Source organism: Tupaia chinensis, unplaced genomic scaffold (genome assembly GCF_000334495.1).
Source record: "Tupaia chinensis unplaced genomic scaffold, TupChi_1.0 Scaffold149011_1, whole genome shotgun sequence".
NCBI lineage: Eukaryota > Metazoa > Chordata > Mammalia > Scandentia > Tupaiidae > Tupaia > Tupaia belangeri.
Window position 1 is genome coordinate 674671 of NW_006208857.1, and position 18825 is coordinate 693495.

General features: G+C 48.1%; 1 pseudogene; it reads left to right on the plus strand.

Annotated features, from left to right (window-relative positions):
- The window catches only part of LOC114006579 (DDB1- and CUL4-associated factor 4-like), a 25704-nt pseudogene that overhangs the window by 6189 nt on the left and 690 nt on the right, over nucleotides 1-18825 (plus strand).

Consider the following 18825-nt stretch of genomic DNA (forward strand, 5'->3'; position numbering starts at 1 on the left):
AAAAAAAAAAAAAAAAAAAAAAAAAGAAAGAAAGAAAAGAAAAAAGAAAAAGAAAAAGAAAAAAATCACACCAGGCAGATGCCGGGCACATGTGCGTGCCCAATATCTCAGGAGGAGAATGGAGAAGAAAGGATTGTAGCTTGGCCATTCCTCCCGGGGAGTGAGTTCTTACTCCCTCTCACTGTCTCTGTCTCTCTCTGGTGAGCACACTCACCCTATGGCCAAAAACCTAAATAATAATAATAATTTATAAGAAGCATCCATTTTCTTTTTAGAATTATTTTATTTAGCTTTATTTATTTACTTATTTATTTTAATTTGACTAGAGAGGGACAGAGCGAGAGAGAGAGAGAAAAGGAAACAGAAAGTAAGCCACCAGGTCTGGGACTCGAACCACAGTCAGCCATGTGAGAGTCCAGTGCCCTTAACCACTACACCATTTGTCAGCCCCAATAATAATAATAATAATTTTAAAAACAGAGGGATCAGCCGGTGACACAGCGGTTAAGGTGGCTGGGTCCCACATGACCGACACAGCAGTTTGAGTTCTGGACCCTTCAGCTTGAAAACCATGCTGGGTGTGTGAGCGCCTGCCCAGAGTGCGGAGAGAAAGAGCGGAGAGGGGAATTTGGGGAGGGGAAGCTGGTGAATCCTCACTTCTCTCTCTCTCTGCCTCTGTGGTGAGTGTCCTCGCCCTAGAGCAAAACTACCCACCCTCAAGAAAAAAAAGAGAGAAAGAAGCAAAAAAAGAAAAACCAGGAAAGGGGCAATACTAGAAAGGAAAGGTGCGGGCCGACTTCAGTCATGAACAGGTACGAAAATCTTCAATAAAGTATTAGCAAATTGAGGGGCCAGCAGGCGGCGTGGTGGTTAAGATGGTGGACTCCCACATGGCCAATGGCAGTTCAAGTCCCGGACCTGATGGCTTGCTTTCTCACTTTCCGTCTCTCTCTCAATCTGGTGAATTAAATAATAATAATAAATAAAAATAAGTACTTCCTTTTAAAAAATGAGCAAACAATACAGTAGTGTGCAAAAGAGATAAAATAATAAGACTGACTTGGATTTACCCCAGGAATTTAAGAGTAGCTCAATATCGGAAAGCACATCCATTCTACTCCTCTGTGAAGAGGTTCAAAGAGTCAATCTGCAGTTATCTCCGTAAATGCAGGAAAGGCAAGTGATGAAACCAGTATTCATTTGCGATTTAAAAAAACCTTCAAAACCCAAAAGCAGGGAGAGATGGAAAAGGGATTTTGGTGTGACCATGTCCTGGGGTGGGTGGGGCTTTGCTCTCTCACTCTCTCTGGTGAAAGCAAGGGTCCAGTAGCCAAAAACAAAGTTATTAAGACTAACATATGGCATAATGGTTACCTTGCTGGACTCCCATGCAGTCGACTGCAGTTCAAGTCCTTGACCCGGAGGCTTAAGACTCACATTAGGGTGTGAATGTGTGTGTGCCCCAAGTCCTGAGAGGATAATGGAAGAGAAGGGATTGTGGCATGGCCCTCCCCCGTGGAGGGGGGGTGATATCTTGCTTTCTATCTCTCTGTCTCTCTGGTGAGTGCACAAGCCCTATAGCAAAACTCTCTTTCTCACTCTTTTTTTAAATAATTATTTTATTTAACTTTATTTATTTAAATTTGACTGGAAAGGGACAGAGAGAGAGAGAAGGAGAGGGAAAATGAGAAAGCAAGCCTCCAGGTCTGGGACTCGAACCATGGTTAGCCATATGGGAGTCCAGCACCCTTAACCACCACATCATCTGCTGGCCGGCAAAAATCTCTCTTAAAAAAAAAAAAAGTGAAATTGCTAAAGTAAAGGGGATCAGCAGATGGCGTAATGGTTACATCACTAGACTCCCATGTAGTCAACCACAGTTCGAGTACTGATCCTGTGACTTGAAATTCACGTTGGGCAGGTGGGATGCGTGCCCAAAATTCCAAGAGGAGAATGGAGGAGAAGGGACTGCGGTATGGCCATGCACCCTAGGAGTGATTTCTCACTTTCTGTCTCTCTGTCTCTGTCTCTCGGGTGAGCACACCCACCCTTATAGCAAAAATCTCTACAAAAAAAAATTATGAAAGTAAAAAGGAACTTGCTAATCTAATAAAGGGATATCTGCTATCACCAGCTCTATTCGGTCTTCTGATGGAAGTCTCAGCCAGAGCAGGAAGACTACGGGAGAGAAGAAGGTAAAAGGACTAGATAAAATAAATAGATAAAGCTGCAACCACTTACAGAAAATGAGAAAGACTATACAGAAAATGTAAGAGAACCGGGCCACTGCCGTGCAGCAGTTGCATAAACACCCTGCAAGGCTGGACGCCCTATAAGTACTTCCTTTTAAAAAATGAGCAAACAATACAGTAGTGTGCAAAAGAGATAAAATAATAAGACTGACTTGGATTTACCCCAGGAATTTAAGAGTAGCTCAATATCGGAAAGCACATCCATTCTACTCCTCTGTGAAGAGGTTCAAAGAGTCAATCTGCAGTTATCTCCGTAAATGCAGGAAAGGCAAGTGATGAAACCAGTATTCATTTGCGATTTAAAAAAACCTTCAAAACCCAAAAGCAGGGAGAGATGGAAAAGGGATTTTGGTGTGACCATGTCCTGGGGTGGGTGGGGCTTTGCTCTCTCACTCTCTCTGGTGAAAGCAAGGGTCCAGTAGCCAAAAACAAAGTTATTAAGACTAACATATGGCATAATGGTTACCTTGCTGGACTCCCATGCAGTCGACTGCAGTTCAAGTCCTTGACCCGGAGGCTTAAGACTCACATTAGGGTGTGAATGTGTGTGTGCCCCAAGTCCTGAGAGGATAATGGAAGAGAAGGGATTGTGGCATGGCCCTCCCCCGTGGAGGGGGGGTGATATCTTGCTTTCTATCTCTCTGTCTCTCTGGTGAGTGCACAAGCCCTATAGCAAAACTCTCTTTCTCACTCTTTTTTTAAATAATTATTTTATTTAACTTTATTTATTTAAATTTGACTGGAAAGGGACAGAGCGAGAGAGAAGGAGAGGGAAAATGAGAAAGCAAGCCTCCAGGTCTGGGACTCGAACCATGGTTAGCCATATGGGAGTCCAGCACCCTTAACCACCACATCATCTGCTGGCCGGCAAAAATCTCTCTTAAAAAAAAAAAAAGTGAAATTGCTAAAGTAAAGGGGATCAGCAGATGGCGTAATGGTTACATCACTAGACTCCCATGTAGTCAACCACAGTTCGAGTACTGATCCTGTGACTTGAAATTCACGTTGGGCAGGTGGGATGCGTGCCCAAAATTCCAAGAGGAGAATGGAGGAGAAGGGACTGCGGTATGGCCATGCACCCTAGGAGTGATTTCTCACTTTCTGTCTCTCTGTCTCTGTCTCTCGGGTGAGCACACCCACCCTTATAGCAAAAATCTCTACAAAAAAAAATTATGAAAGTAAAAAGGAACTTGCTAATCTAATAAAGGGATATCTGCTATCACCAGCTCTATTCGGTCTTCTGATGGAAGTCTCAGCCAGAGCAGGAAGACTACGGGAGAGAAGAAGGTAAAAGGACTAGATAAAATAAATAGATAAAGCTGCAACCACTTACAGAAAATGAGAAAGACTATACAGAAAATGTAAGAGAACCGGGCCACTGCCGTGCAGCAGTTGCATAAACACCCTGCAAGGCTGGACGCCCTGTGGGCAACCACAGGGTCGGATCCCCGGGTCAGCCTGAAGACACACCAGGTACGTGTGTGGGCGCGCAGGGTCCTGAGAACCGGAGGACTGGAGGAAGATCACAGCATGAGGAGATGGTGCCGAGGGCTCTCTTTCTCCTCTGTACATGTGTTCTTTACCATAGAACAAGAGAAAAGTAGAATGTAGAAGAATCTACAAATACATCATGAGAATAAGACTATAAGGTTGCTAGATTAAGCAGTGTACAAAATCATTTATACGAGGGGACTGCAGAGTTTGGAAAAGTGGAATTACACTCTAAGTTTATTTTGGTACAAAAAAATTTGGAAATCCAGGGCCAGCAGGTGGAATTGGACTTTAAAGTGGCTGGATCCTGCATGGCCGCCCGTGTAGTTCGAGTCCTGAACCTCCATGGAGACTTGAAAATCACAACGGGCGTGTGTGTCTGCATGGCCCAAATCCCAAGAGAAGGGATTGTGGTGTGGCCATAGACCCTGGAGGGGAGCTCTCACTTTCCCTCTCTTTCTCTCTGTCTCTCTCTGGCAAGTGCACATGCCCTATAAGAGTGGTATGTGTGTGCATATATATATATACATATATTCATAGATATATGGGGGGACAGAGAAGAGACAGAGGTGAGTATCCTCCGCAGAGCTGGTCACCTTCCTCCCCTCCAGCCCAGCAGATTCTGTGCACGTGTCCAGCATGATTCTAGCTGACCCCGGAATTTGAACTGGGGTCGCCATATGGGATCTGGGTCTGGTTTTTTGTTTTTGTTTTGTTTTTAGGTTTTCCCACAGGGTGCATACACTCGCAGGAGAAAGAGAGAGAAAAAGTGGGAAATCACTCCCCGGAGGGATGGCCACGGCACAATCCCTTCTCTTCCGGGAATTTTGGGTACTCATGCACATGCGCCTGTCATGATTTTTTTTTCCTCTTGGGATTTTGAGCATGCATACATGTGCCTGGCATGAGTTTTAAGCTGCCAAGTCCAGGACTTGAACTGTGATCAACTGCATGGGAGTCCAGCAACACACTCATTATGCCATCTGCTGGTCCCGCCAACATAGATTTTCAATCTACCTGATCTGAGGCTTGAACTGTGATCAGCCATGTGAGAGTCCTATACCTTAACTACTATACCATCTGCTGGCCCTGAGATCTGATCTTTCTCTCTCTGTGGGTTTTTTTTTTTTTTTCCTGCTATAGGGTGCATGTACTCACCAGAGAGATAGACAGAAAGCAAAAAATCACTCCCTGGGGGGTATGGCCATGCCGCAATCCCTTCTCCATTCTACTGAGATCTTGAGCATGCACACACATACACCTAACATGAGTTTTAAGTCACTAGGTCCAGGACTCGAACCGTGACTGACTACATGGGAGTCCAGCAATGTAACCTTTACGCCATCCGCTGGTCCCAGGATCTGGCCTCTCTCGATCAGTGTGCAGAGTGGCCCAGGAATAGCTTCTTACAGACGAATAAGGTGGAAAGACTTGCTTTACTAGATAGAAGGAAATAATTACAAAACCACAATAATTAATATTGCATCGGTGGGGCCAGCAGGTGGCATAACAGTTATCTCAATGGACTCCCACAGGGCTGACAGTGGTTCGAGTCCCAGACTCAGTTGTTTGAAAATCACATCAGGCACGTGTGTGTGCACACTGAAGATCCTGGGAGGCGAATGGAGGAGAAGGGATTGCAGCGTGGCCACCACCCATAGTGGGTGATTTCTCATTTTCCCTTTCACTGTCTCTGTCTCTCTCTAGTAAGCACACATGCCCTATGGCAAAAACCTCAAAAACAAAAAAAAGGATCATATAATATTGGCACAAAGATAGGTAAACCAATTACAGGAACACGATAGAAAGCCCAGAAACAGAGACACATACAGACACTTAAAGTCTGCGTGTGACCAGGAGAGAAAGGATGCGTTTCTGTGGTGCCTGACAACTGGAATTGCTCTGGTTTGTACGACAGATTGTCTCCCACGTTTCCATGTTTGGGAGTTTGGTCTCCAATGTAGTGGTGTCGGGGGGAGGTGAGACCTTGAAGAGGTGAAGCCTGCAGTGTGGGGACTGGGTCAATGGAGGGTTCACCTTTGAGCATGGATTAACACCGCCGTGGGAGAGGGGGTACGATCTGGCTCTCACCACAAGGGGCTAGTTCCTGTGGGAGCAGGTTGTTACAAAGTAAAGAGGCTGCCCCCGGGGTCTCCCTCTGTCTCCACATGCCACCCTCGCTGTCTCTGCAGGCCATACTGTGACCTGGCACTGGAGGTTCCTGACACCAGCCCCACGTCTTTGGATTTTCTTTCTTTCTTTTTTTTTTTTTAAGAATTATTTTTCTTGGGACCAGCGGGTAGCATGGTGGTTAAGGCGCTGGACACTTCCACATGACTGACCATGGTTTGAGTCCTGGACCTGGTGGCTTGCTTTCTCACTTCCCCTCTTTCTCTCTGTATGTGTGTCTCTCTGTCAAATTAAAAATAAATGAATGAATAAATAAAATAAAATTTAAAAAGGTAGATAACAAAATCTTAGGAAAAAACAATTATTTTTCTTATTGATTTATTATTATTTTAATATGACCAGAGAGAGGCAGAGACAGGGAAAGTGAGAAAGCAAGCCACCAGGTCCGCGACTTGAACCATGGTCAGCCATATGGGAGTCCAGTACCTTAACTACCACACCCCCTCCAGACCTTGTCTTTGGATTTTCTAGTCACCAGAATCATATGCCAAATAAACCTCTCTTCTTTTCACGTGGTTGTCTTTTTGTTGTTGTTGTTGCTGAACAGCTCAGCACTCGCCAGAGAGAGAGAGAGCCCCCAATGGAACGTGGTGGCCTGGCAATCCTTCCCCTCCGTTTCTCCACCCCATCACGATTGGGGCACGTACACACATGAGCCTGGCCCATTCAAGCCACTGGGCTGGAGTGTGAACTGCAGTTGCCATGTGGGATCAGGCATAGCGCGTAGTGCCTAGTTACTGTGCTATCGGTGGGCCTAAACTGCTCTTCTGTATAAAGCACCCAGTCGCAGACTTTTAAGAAAAATTTCGTTTATTTCTTTCATGAGCAAAAGAGATACAGAGCGGGAGACAGCAGCTCCAACAGGATCCTCATGCTGAGACCCACCCCAGCCCCAGCCAGCCCAGACCATGGGCATGTGTGTGCCCGGTGTACTCGGGGATATCTCCGGGTGCAAATCCAGAATCTTTACGTGAGAGCCAGTCTCACAGAGCATTGTGTTTTACCACCGGCCCACCATCCAGCCCTTCGAGTACTTCTGTTAGCAACACATCAGCAGATCAAGGCAGGTGTATATATATATATATATGGGCAAGCAGACGACGTGGTGGACTCCCAGATGCTGACCGCAGTTTGAGTCCCAGACCTGCTGCCTTGAAAATCATGCTGGGTGCATGTACGTGCATGCCCACATTCCCAGGAGAATGGCGAAAGGATTGCGGTGTGGCCATCCCCACTAGGCGTTGATTTCTCACTTCTCCTCTGTCTGTCTCTCTCTGTCTCTTTCTAGTGAACCACACACCCTATGATGAAAATCAAAATCAAAACCAAACCAAAACAGAATAAAACAAAACAAAAAACTTAGACCATAATTCCTTTTTCATTTTTACAATTTTCTGTAAGGTATGTGCCCTCACTGGAGAAAGTGAGAACGCACCCCAAAGGGGGAGTGGCCACACGGCAACCCCTTCTCCATCCTCTTCTCAGGATTTCGGCACGCACACGTGCCCAGCATGCTTTTCAAGCTACCAGGTCTGGGACTTGAACTATGCAGTTCACCATGTGGGATCCAGCCACCTTGGGTGGCTGTGCATGTGTGTGCATATGTGCCCCAAATCCCGAAAGGAGGCAGAGATGAAGGAGAAAGGATTGCGGTGTGGCCACATCCCACACGGGGTGCTTTGGCCTCTCTCTGGCAAGTGCACATGCTCTCTGGGAGAAAAAGAAAAAGAAGGAAGAAAAATCCCAGGGGCAGGCCAATGGATGGCATAGCTGTTAATGTCACTGGATTCCCACATGGCCAACCACAGTTTGATTCCTGGACCCAATGGCTTGAAACTCATGCTGAGCACGTGTGAGTGCATGCCCAAGATCTCACGAGAATGGAGAAGGGACTGCAGTGTGGCCATCACCTGCCCTGGAGGGGTGTGTGTGTGTGTGAAACTTTCCCTCTTACTGTCTCTGTCTCTCTTTCTGGCGAGTGCACATGCCCTAAGACAGAAAACCTCTACAAACAAAAACAAAAACAAAAACAACACTCTCTCTCAAGAAAAGGGAATAAACGCAGAGCCAAACAAGGATACCAACTATCCCTGCTTTTATTCAACATTGTACTAACTGTCCTGGCCAGCACAAGAAAAGGAAATTAAAGGCATGGCACTGGAAAGGAATACAAAACCAACAAAAAAACCTGCCTTCATTTGCAGATGGTATGATTGCCTTCCCAGAAAATTCAAAGTCTATAGAAAAATTATTACACAGAAGAAAGAGCCTATCAAGCTTGTTGGTCTAAAATCAATATTGCAAATCAACTTCATTTCTATGTACAAGCAAAAGAACATTCTGAAAATGCAATCTTAACGTATAACGTTTACCATTACAAAAGAAGCAATATAGTACCTAGGTATAAATAAAACGGAAGATGTCCATTATCTGTATGTGGAAAATTTTACCACCTCATTAAAAGACATTAAAGAATACCCAAACAAATGAAGAGCCACCTCAAATCAATTATAGGAATTTTCTTTCTTTCTTTTCATTCTTTTTTTGGTAAGAATTATTTTTCTTTCTTTATTTATTTTAACGAGACCAGAGAGGGACAGAGTAAGAGAGAGAGAGTGAGGGAAAGTGAGAAAGCAAGCCACCAGGTCCTGGACTCAAACCACAGTTAGCCATGTGGGAGTCTGGTGCCCTTAACCACCACGGACTACTGGACCCAGAATTTTCAATATCAAAAAACATCAACTTAGGGGCCAGCAGGTGGCATGGTGGTTAATGGTGCTGCACTCTCACATGGTCCACTGTGGTTCAAGTCCCAGACCTGGCAGCTTGCTTTCTCACTTTTGCTCTCTCACTCTGTCCCTCTCTGGTCAAAATTTAAGTAAATGGATAAATAAAATAATTATTTTTAAAAAATCAATTTGCCTCAAATTGGATTTTAGATTCTAAACAATTATAGTCAAAATCCTGTGGAAATTGACAAGTTGATTTTTTTTTTTTTTGAGAGGTTTTTGCTATAGGGCGCGTGTGCTCACCAGAAAGAGAGAGAGAGAGACAGAAAGCGAGAAATCACCCCTCCAGGGGGCATGGCCATGCCGTAATCCCTTCTCCTCTCAGGATCTTGGGCACACACGCACCACACGCCTGGCTTGAGTTTAAGCCACTGGGTCCGGGACTCGAACCACAGGCGTTAAAGTAGCTGGACTCCCATATGGCTCACCACAGTTCAGGTCCCGAACTTTGTGGCTTGCTTTCTCATTTTCTCTCTTTCTCTGTTTCTCTCAGTAAGTGTATTTGCCCTACAGGAAATTTTAAAAATAATAATAAATAAAATAATTCTTTTTAAGAATTGCATCGGTGGGGCCAGCAGGTGGCATAATGGTTATCTCACTGGACTCCCACAGGGCTGACAGTGGTTCGAGTCCCAGACTCAGTTGTTTGAAAATCACATCAGGCACGTGTGTGTGCACACTGAAGATCCTGGGAGGCGAATGGAGGAGAAGGGATTGCAGCGTGGCCACCACCCATAGTGGGTGATTTCTCATTTTCCCTTTCACTGTCTCTGTCTCTCTCTAGTAAGCACACATGCCCTATGGCAAAAACCTCAAAAACAAAAAAAAGGATCATATAATATTATATAATTTATATGTTTTAAAAATTGGAGACCAGCAGTTAGCGTAATGGCTATGTTGCTGGACTCCCATGTTGTCGACCACGGTTCGAGTCCCAGACCTGGTGGCTTAAACTCATGCCAGGCACGTGTGTGTGCGTGCTCAAGATCCTGAGAGGAGAATGGAGGAGAAGAAATTGCAGTGTGGCCATCCCCACTGGGGAGTGATTTCTCTCTTTCTGTCTCTCTGTCTCTCTCTGTCTTTCTGGCAAGCGCACGCGCCCTATAGCAAAAACCTCTCCAAAAAAAGTATCCTTGAGTATTATTTCAGACAAGCATGCAGGGGATGTGACTGAGGCTCCATGCCCACATGTCTCTCTGGGGCCAGATAAGTTTTAGAGGACCTCCTCATCCTTATGCTGCTTCAAACGGTTTCCTTTCTCAACTGCACGGTTTTCGTGCTGGTCAGTAGGAAAAATGGACATATCATTTATGAAGAGAGGGTGCAGCGAGGAGGGGCAGGTTTGCAGCTGGACAGACAAGCCTAGAGGAAGCAAAAGCGCAGGGACAAGGCTAGCCAGTGGCGTGGTAGGTGAAGTCGCCTGATCGTCTATGACTGACCGTGCGGTTTGAGTCCTGGACCTGGTGGCTTGGAAAGCACTGGTCATGTGTGCGTGCCCAAAATCTCCAGACGAGAGTGGAGGAAAAGGGATTGCGGCGTGGCTATCAGGGAGCTGTTTCTCACTTTCCCTCTCTGTCTCTCTCTCTCTGTGTCTCTCTGGCAAGCACACGTGTCCTACAGCAAAACCAAAAATCAAAGGTATGAGAATGAAGATGACAATTTGGGAGTCATCAGAAAAGAAAGTATTAAAAGCGCAGAGACTGAATGCAGTCCCCTGGGGAGTGATCATAAATAGAAAGAGAGCGTGACGTAGATGTCAGGAAAATGAGGAGGAAGCACAGAGGCAGGGAAAATCAGGACAGTGTAGGGTCTTAAACGTCAGGTAGAGGGGCAAGGCAGCATTGCTGTGGCAATGCAGCTGGGTCCACCTGGGAAAGGTCCTGGGTTCAAGTCCTGGGACCTCTTTGGATGTGCTGGGGGCATGCGCGTGTGCACCAGCTGAGACGGGGTGGATGGCAGTCTCTCTCAGTTTCTCTCAATGTCTCTGTCTCTCTCCTGAAAGAAAGATATGAAACTTAAAAATAAATCAGGTAAAGACTTTCTTTTCTTTTCTTTTTCTTAAGGTTTTTGCCATAGGGCACACATGCTCGCCAGAGAGAAACAGAGAGAGGGGAAGGGGGATGGCCATGCCACAATCCCTTCTCCTCCATTCTCCTCTTGGGATTTTGGGCACCTATGCACTTGTGTCAGTGTGATTTTCAAGCTGCTGGGTCCAGGACTCAAACCGTGGCCGGTCATGTGGGAGCCCAGAGCCTTAACCACCAGCCACGTGCTGGCTCCAAGACAGTGTGTCTAGCAGGGAACATGATCGGCTGTATAAAAGGCTATTGATCTGGGACCAGCTGGTGACATGGTGGTTAAAGGCACTGGATACCCACATGGTTGACCATGGTTCAAGTCCCAGACCTGCTGGGTGGTTGCTTTCTCACTTTCCCTCTCTCTCTCTGTCTCTCTCTAATCAACCTGGAAGGAAATAATAATAATAAATAAAGTTAAATAAAATAATCCTTAAGAAAAGGGCTACTGATCACCAAGTAAAATGACTGATGGGGCCCAGCCTCGTGGCCTAGCAGTTAAGGGAGCCAGAACTCACATGGCTGTCTGTGGTTCAAATCCTGGCTCTGGTGGTTTAAAAATCATACAAGGTGTGTGTGCTTGCATGCCCCAAATCCTGGCAGATGGGAAAGTGCAAAAGGGATTGCCGCATGACCAAGAAAGCCAAGTGCTTCCTCACTTCATCTCTGTCTCTCTGGCAAATGCACACTAGATTTTAAAAATACATAACAGGGGCCAGTGGGTGGCGTGGTGGTTAAAGTAGCTGGATCCCACCTGGTCAACTGTGCGGTTCAAGTCCTGGAACCTGCAACTTGAAAATGACAGCAGGTGCACTTCGAGCCATCGCCCAGGGGGTGGTTTCTCCCTCCCTCCCACTCCCTCTCTGTCTCTCCAGTGCATTTAGGTGCCCAACAGCAAAACTAAAAATAAATTAAAAAATACATGGGTGGGGGATAACAATTTATATTGCTATTTGCTGGTAGACACACAAAGAAACACTGGAAAAATACATTAGTCACACTGGGGGCACGGATGGGGACTGGGTGGATGGCAAACGGGTCGGAATGAGGACGCCTGCTTTGTGCCTGGCTATGGACGTATTGTCTTAATATATTGGGTCATTGAAAAAGTCATGACGTATTTTCTGTGCAAACTTGCATAGACTTTTCCAACCACTCAATATTTTCTCTTTTTTATTTATTTTTTTTTAGAGAGATTTTTGCTATAGGGCGTGTGTACTCGCCAGAGAGACAGAGACAGAGAGACAGAAAGAGAGAAATCCCCGGGGGAGAGGGGACGGCCATACTGCAATCCCTTCTCCATCTCCTCTCGGGATCTGGGGCACGCCGTCCTCCTTTCTCTTCCATTCTCTGCTCATGACTTTGGGCATGCGTGCGCATGTGCTCGGCAGGATTCTCAAGCCACTGGGTCCAGGACTCGACTGTGCAGTCGCCCATGTGGGAGCCGCTGCCTTAACCACCCTGGCACCAGCTGGCTTGAGACACCACCTTCTGGAAGGCGTCTGTAAAGGGAAGCGGAGAAGGGCAGAAGCTAGACGTGAACACCCAGCTAAAGAGGATTTGCTTTCAATTGGGAGAAATCATCGTGCGCTTGCAGGCTGCTGGCGATAACCGAGCAGAGAGGGGAGTGATGCTGGAGGAGAGGGAGGGACGGCCGCTGGCGTGAGAACTGTGGGTGGCGACAGGGCCTGGGATTCCCCCACAGGAGGCGCTGTGGGGCTGGTGTGTGGTGGCAGGAGTGGGGACGTTTTCCTCTGCTTGCTTCTGTCTTCTCAGAAATGCAGCAAACAAGATCAGTGGAGAGAGAGGAGTTCAGGACGTGGACGTTTGAAGACGGAAATGTACCCTGATGAATCAGCGAGTCCTAGGTGAGTGCAGAGATAGTGTAAAGGTACCCACAGAGGGACCAGCAGATGGCATGACGGCTATGTCACTGGACTCCCATGAAGTCGACTGCGGTTTGAGTCCTGGACCTGGCAGCTTTAAACTCACGCCGGGCACGTGTGCGTGTGTGCCCAAGGTCCCGAGAGGAGAATGAATTGTGGTGTGGCCATCCCCCTGGGGGGTGATTTGTCACTTTCTGTCTCTGTCTATCTGACAAGCACACGTACCCTACAGCAAAAATCTCTCTTAAAAAAAAAAAAAGAAAAGAAAAGAAAGAAAAGATACCGGCAGAGCCAGAAACAGGGCGGGAATTTGCAGAGCCTGTGGAGTGTGGGCAGGTGCTCCGCTTCACCTGAAGACATGCTCATCACTCTGTATTCCGTTGTCATCCACTAGATGGTGAGCTCCATGCAGACAGCGGTGACTGTCCTTGCGTCCCACGGCGTCCCACGGCACCCCACGCCATGGCAAAGTGCCCATCACTTAGCAGGTGTGCAAGAAAGAACAAATGGATCAGGGCCACCAGGAATAACGAACAATGGCCCGGCGTCCTGTGTCTCAGGCACTGGCAGACAGTGAATATTCACTCAGTAAACCTGACCACCAAACACACGATGGGGCCACGTGGGGCGAGTCCTCAGGACGCACTGGGGCTCCCGGGGCCAGGATGTGCCGTGAGCTGCGTGTCCCGCTCACATCCCACGTGCACTGACAGCTCACTCGCTGCCTTTCTGACCTCAAATGAAGGGCTGTCAGGGACAGGCAGGGCGAGGGCGTCACTGCAGATGCTGGCTAGAGCAGCAGGCTTCCTTCCGGGAGGCCGGCGCCCTGGCTAATGACAGTAATAAAGCAGCGGATGAAGGGGCGTATCTGCAGGGGCCAGGCGCAGGTGCGAGCAGGGTCCACGTGGAGAGTGCAGCCCAGGGCAGAGATCAGGGAGGGCCGGCAGAGAGGAAAGGCGGAGGGTGGAGGAGAGTGAAGAGCTCGGGGTGGTAGGGGTCCAGGAGACGTTCACTCAGCAATAAACACAGCGCATGGGGGCATCGACTCTGTGCCAAGGCACTGCGGTAGGGCTGACACACGGGTGAATAAGAGTGAGATCTCTGCTTTCCAGTACACGTGGGTGCAGGAGGGGGCCGAAAACGAACAATAAACAAATGTAAGCTCATTTCTGAAAGCCATAGGGTGCGTGTGCTCGCTGAGGGGAGAGGGAGAGAGAGAGAATGACAGAGGGGAAGTGAGAAGTCACCTCCTAGAGGGATGGTCTGCTGCAGTCCCTTCATTCTCCTTGGATTTTAGGCACGCACGCACGCATGCACACGGGGCCCAGCACGATGTTCAAGCCTCCAGGTCTGGGACGTGAACCATGGTTTGCCATGTGGAAGTTGAGCGCCTTAGCCACATGCCAGCTGGTGTTTTATTTATTTTATTTTGTTTTTGTTTTTGTTTTTGTTTTTGTGAGAAGGCCCTATACACTTGCCAGAGAGAACTAGAGAGAAGACACTCCGCGTGGGGAACTGGTCACACTGCACTCCCTTGTCTACCTCCTTTTGGGATTTTGGGTACACACGCACACTCAGCCCATGTGCTTCTCAAGCTACCAGGTCTGGGACTCACGCAGCCCAATGTGCTTCTCAAGCTACCAGGTCTGGGACTCGAACCGAGCAGTCAGTCATGTGAGATCTGCTGCCTTAACCACCAGGCAACCAAGGGCTCCACTTTAGGTTCAGAGCAGAGCGAAGCATTCCCGGAAGAGGGAATCGGAAGTGCAGAGGTGCTGAGAGAGTATTTGTCATGTTCTAGAACAGCAGGGAGTCCAGGCTAGTGGGAGCACTGAAGATGAAGAGAGATACAAGTTGGTGGGCTCCTCTTTACAAGGAGTTCAGATTTATCCCAAGTACAATGAAAAGCCACTCGAATATCTGTATTTTTTAATTTGCCAGAGGGTGTGTGTGCTCGCCAGAGAGAGAGAGACAGAGAAAGGGAGAGAGAAAGCAAGAAAGCATCCCCCAGGGTCATGGGCACGCTGCAATTCTTTCTCCTCTATTTCTTCTTTCAGGATTTTAGGAAGGCAGGCACACAAGCCCACCATGTTTCTCAGGCCACTGGGTCTAGGACTTGAACTTACGCAGTAATGGGGGATCCAGCCTTCTTAACAACCATGCCTGTGGCTGGCCTGTCACTCAAATATTTTTCTAAATGATTATTTAATTTTATTTATTCATCTATTTATTTAAATTTGACCAGAGAGAGACAGAGAGAGACAGAGACAGAGAAAGAGGGAAAATAAGCAAGCAAGCCACCAGGTCCGGGACTCAAACTGTGGTCAGCCATGTGGGATGGTGCAGCGCCTTAACCACCACACCACCTGCTGGGTCCTCACTCAAATATTTTAAGTAGGAAAGAGCATAATTGACTTAGATTTTAAAACTATTACTGGAGATTGGCAGATGGCGTAATGGTTATGTCACTGGACTCCCACGTAGTTGACTGTAGTCTGAGTCCCCGACCCAGCAGCTTAAAACTCTTGCCGTGTGTGTGTGTGTGTGTGTGTGTGTGTGCGTGTGTCCACAGTCCCATGAGGAGAACTGAGAAGGGACTGTGGCATGGCCATGCCCCCTGGAAGGAGTGATTTCTCACTTTCTGTCACTCTCTGTCTCTTTGGCGAGTGCACACACCCTATAATTAAAATCTCTCTTAAAAAAAATAATAAACAGAGGCCAGCAGGTGGCATGGTGGCTAAAGGTGCTGGACTCCCACATGGCCAACTGTGGTTCAAGTCCTGGACCTGGCGGCTTGCTCTCTTGCTTTCCCTTTCTCTCTTTCTCTCTCTGGTCAAATTAAAAATTAATAATAATAAAAATAACAAATGGAATTAAATGAATAAATAATTCTTTAAAAATAAGTTAAAAATTGGGACCAGCAGTTGATGTAGTGACTATGTCACTGGACTCCTATGTGGTCGACTGTGGTTTGCGTCCTGGACCCGGTTGCTTAAACTCACACCGGGCGTATGTGCATGCTTGCCCAAGATCTCGAGACGAGAATGGAGGAGAAGGGATTGCGGCGTGGCCATCACCCCTGTGGGGGGGGGTTTCTTGCTGTCTCTCTGTCTCTCTCTTTTTTTTTTGGTTTTATTTATTTATTTATTTATTGTTTGTTTGTTTGTTTGTAGAGGTTTTCGCTACAGGGCACATGCACCGCCAGACAGACAGAGAGAGACATAGAGACAGAAAGCGAGAAATCACCCCCCAGGGGGGATGGTCACGCTGCAATCCCTTCTCTTCCATTCTCCTCTCGGGATCTTGGGCACGCACGCACACGCGCCCGGCGTGAGTTTTAAGCCACCAGGTCCCGGACACGAACCGCGGTCGACTACGTGGGAGTCCAATGACATAGCCATTACGCTAACTGCTGGTTCCCACCTCTGTCTCTCTCTCTCTCTTTCTGGCGAGTGTGCATGCGCCCTATAGCAAAAAACTCTCAAAAATTGATTAAAAATAAAATTAAAATGTTACTGATTTGCCAGCAGGTAGCATGATGGTTAAGGGTGCTAAACTCCCACGTGGCCTACCATAGTTCAAGTCCCAGACCTGGCAGCTTGCTTTCTCACTCTCCCTCTCTCTCTGTCCCTCTCTGGTCAAATTAAAATAAATAAATTAGTTAATTAATTTAATTAAACAAATGTTTTTTAAAAAATTACTGATTTATAAAGGGCAAGGGCAGGGACCAGCAGTTAGCATAATGGCTATGTCACTGGACTTCCACATGGTCGACCGCGGTTCGAGTCCTAGACCCAGTAGCTTAAACTCACGCCGGGCACGTGTGCGTGCGTGCCCAAGATCCCGAGAGGAGAATGGAGGAGAAGGGATTGCGGCGTGACCATCCCCTTTGGGAGGTGATTTCTCGCTTTCTGTCTCTCTGTCTCTCTCTGCCTGTCTGGCGAGCGCACGCGCCCTATAGCAAAAACCTCTCCAAAAAAAAATTAAAAGGGGCAAAGGCAGCCGTGAAGGAACCTCTTGCAGTATTCCAGATGAGAGATGATGGTTTATACCAGGACCATCCCAATAACAATGGAGAGAAGAGGCTGATCCAGGGTGCAGGGTGATGTACTTTAGATGCAGAGCTCCCGGGTTTTGCTAGAGACTTACAGAAATGGAACCCGTGAAAAATGGGAAAGGGGACCCCTCTGTAGCTGCACACAGAAAGCTGGATCCCACATGACCAACTGCAGTTCTAATCCCAGTCCAGGACGCTTAAAAAATACCCCAAGCCTGCATACATAAATGCTCAGGACCCTGGTAGGGTGAGAAACGGAAGAGGAGAGACTGAAGCGTGACCACGCTCAACTGGGGGGTGCTCTCTTTCTCTGGCTAGCTCATATACCTTCTGATGATTATAAAAGAGAAAGAAAGAGAAAAGAGCAAGGATGTATCCTAGGTTTTCAGCCTGAGCAGCTGGGAGCCGCGTGTCCTAGGGTGGGAAACACTGGGAGAGAAGTGCTTGGGGCCGGAGAACACGGCGCCTCTTTTAGCCACGTTACTCTGCATGCTATTAGACAGCTAGTGGAGATGTCAAGCAGGCTGCTGGATAAATGAGTCTGGCGCTCTGGATATAAATTTAGGCCTCGCTGACATTTACATAGTATTTAAGTCCTGGGACTGGATGAGATCACTGGACACGGACAGGGGAGAGAGAAGCAGGCCAAGGACTCAGTCCTAGGAGGTCCCCAACTCTCGAGGTCAGAGCCCTGAGGATGCAGAAAGGACAGTGGCCAGACTGCAGGGAAACTAGGAGAACGGTGTCTAGAAGTGCAACGTGGAAAAGCAGAGCAATGTGACGGAGGGCTGGGGTGGGAGTATCGGCAGGGGGGGGCCCACAAAAGAGGTTTTTGCTATAGGGCATGTGCACTCGCCAGACAGAGAGAGACAGAGAGACAGAAAGGGAGAAATCACCCCCCAGGGGGATGGCCACGCCACAACCCCTTCTCCTCCATTCTCCTCTCGGGATCCTGGGCACACACGCACATGTGCCCAGCGTGAGTTTTAAGGCACCGGGTCAGGGACTAGAACTGCAGTCGTCTACATGGGAGTCCAGTGACATAGCCATTACACTAACTGCTGGTCCCAAGGGGAGGCCACTCTTGATAGAGATGAGGAAAGGCCTCCCAGGAGACGCTGGATCTGAATGAGACTGCAAGAAAAGAGAGTCCTTGAGAGAAGCCGGGGGAAGACTTCCAGACAGAGGGAGCTGCACGTGCAAAGGCCCTGAGGCAGGTTACGCTCGGCCAGCTTGACTGAGGCCCACTGGGGCTGCAGCGTGGAAATCTTCAGGACAGAAAATCAGAGGCTCTAGCTGTGAGCCAGGTCATCTAGGGCCCTGGAGGTCACGGAAAGGAGTTTGGATATTCTGAGGGCTGGAAAGGCCGCGTAATTGTGACCTCATTCACTGAAAGATCAAAAACTCATTTAAAGGGGACCAGCAGGTGGCGTGGTGGCTAAGGTGCTGGACACTCCCACATGGCCAACCATGGTTCTAGTCCTAGATCTGCTGGCTTTGCTTCTCCCCTTTTCTCTCTCTCTTTCTCTCTTTTGCCTCTCTCTCTCTCTCTCTCTCTCTCTCTCTCTGTGTGTGTGTGTGTGTGTGTCTGGTCAAATAAAAATAAAATGAATGAATAAATAAAATTAAATAAATAATTTTAAAAACCTCATTTAAGTTGCTTCAAAAAGAATGCATCATCGAGGGCCAGCCTGGAATCTGGGGCCAAGTTGCTGGGGTGAGCCCAGGGCGATGCAGCGTCTTCTCTCCATCCCTCCCCCCACTCCTCTCCCTGGCCTCGACCTCGGTGCTCCTCATGGGGAGGTGGGGGCAGAGTTAGGGAGTGCAGAGCGCTGGGTAACTCAGTCTCATAAACGGGTCGAGGCAACCATGCGTGTCCATGGAGTCGGCGTGAACGAGCGGAAAAGCCTGTCATCGGAACTCGGGAGCCGGACGAGCGCTCGACTCCCGCCTCCCCGTCCAACCCACCGCCCAGGGCAGAGCCGGGCGCGACTCCTGCAGCGCGGCAGCGGGAGAGTTAAACAGAGCAAAGCCTACGGGGGAGGGGGAGAGGCGGAGACCCAGCGGTCCCAGCCGCCGCGCCGA